Here is a 1,680-nt window from a genome sequence, read left to right as displayed (position 1 = left end):
TGATCCATAACCCAACGCCCAGGCAGCATCTGCCTTTAACCAGAGACACGTTTCCTCCACGGGCTCAGGCCAGGCAGTGAGGATGAGGGGCAGGTTTGCAGCGTGAGGATTTGAACTCCCCACACATTGGGGTCCCAGTAACCCAGGGCCGTGTGCTGGTCTGTGCCAGAGTCACCAGTGAGCTCTGCTTCGCGCCAGACAGTGACACAAAGCAGAAGGAACATGAGAAGAACACGGGTGTCCGGTAGCGCAGCCAAGAGAACAGGGGCTAGAGCTCGGAGACCGACACGCCCGCCCGGCTGCACCGGGAGCTGCACGATCCGTGCGCCCCAGTAACTGCCCGTCCCGACTCATGACAATCCCGCTTTTACTGGGAAAGCCCAGCAGGACGGGGGGGTGGGGAACAGGATGAAGCTGGATTTCTAGAGCCTCAATTCCTGGCTAGCAACGGAGATGTCAGAAACCCATCGGATACAACAGCACCTAGACAGACGATCCCCAAAGCACGTGAGCTCTTCTCCCATCTCCTGGGACGGCTGGTCTCCCTAGAACAGCCTCAAGATTTTCAATATCGCGTATTTGAACCCAGGGAAGAAATGACGTGGAAAAAGGGTTTTATTTTCCTTGGACCAGTTCTACGCCCAGTAAAGTCTTGTCATGGGGTGTCCTCCTGGAATATCACCAGCTGCCTCGGGAGTGGGGGGGGGGCAGCTTTCTGCCTTTAACCTACCGCCCAACCTCGATCTGCTGGCAATGCCCCTACTTATACAGCCCAAAATGCCGTTAGCCTTCTTGGCAACAAGAGCACACTGCTGACTCATCTCCAGCTTCTCGTCCACTGTAACCCCTAGGTCCTTTTCTGCAGAACTGCTACCTAGCCATTCGGTCCCTAGTCTGTAGCAGTGCATGGGATACTTCCGTCCTAAGTGCAGGACTCTGCACTTGTCCTTGTTGAACCTCATCAGGTTTCTTTTAGACCAGTCCTCTAATTTGTCTAGGTCCCTCTGTATCCTGTCCCTACTCTCCAGCGTATGTACCACTCCTCCCAGTTTAGTGTCATCTGCAAACTTGCTAAGAGTGCAGTCCATGCCATCCTCCAGATCATTAATAAAGATACTGAACAAAACCGGCCCCAGGACCGACCCTTGGGGCACTCCGCTTGATACCGGCTGCCAACTTTTTTCTAAATAGTCCTGAACCACTTCTTTCTCCACAGAGGGCTGGTCACCTTCTCCCCATACTGTGCTGCCCAGTGCAGTAGTCTGGGAGCTGACCTTGTTCATGAAGACAGAGGCAAAAAAAGCATTGAGTACATTAGCTTTTTCCACATCCTCGGTCACTAGGTTGCCTCCCTCATTCAGTAAGGGGCCCACACTTTCCTTGATTTTCTTCTTGTTGCTATCATACCTGAAGAAACCCTTCTTGTTACTCTTAACATCCCTTGCTAGCTGCAACTCCAATTGTGTTTTGGCCTTCCTGATTTCACTCCTGCATGCCTGAACAATATTTTTATATTCCTCCCTGGTCATTTGTCCAATCTTCCACTTCTTGTAAGCTTCTTTTTTGTGTTTAAGATCAGCAAGGATTTCACTGTTTAGCCAAGCTGGTCGCCTGCCATATTTACTATTCTTTCTACACATCGGGATGGTTTGTTCCTGCAACCGCAATAAGGATTCTTTA

The sequence above is a fragment of the Trachemys scripta genome, chromosome 2 (genome assembly GCF_013100865.1).
Source record: "Trachemys scripta elegans isolate TJP31775 chromosome 2, CAS_Tse_1.0, whole genome shotgun sequence".
Lineage (NCBI taxonomy): Eukaryota > Metazoa > Chordata > Testudines > Emydidae > Trachemys > Trachemys scripta.
This window is presented reverse-complemented; position numbering follows the sequence as displayed.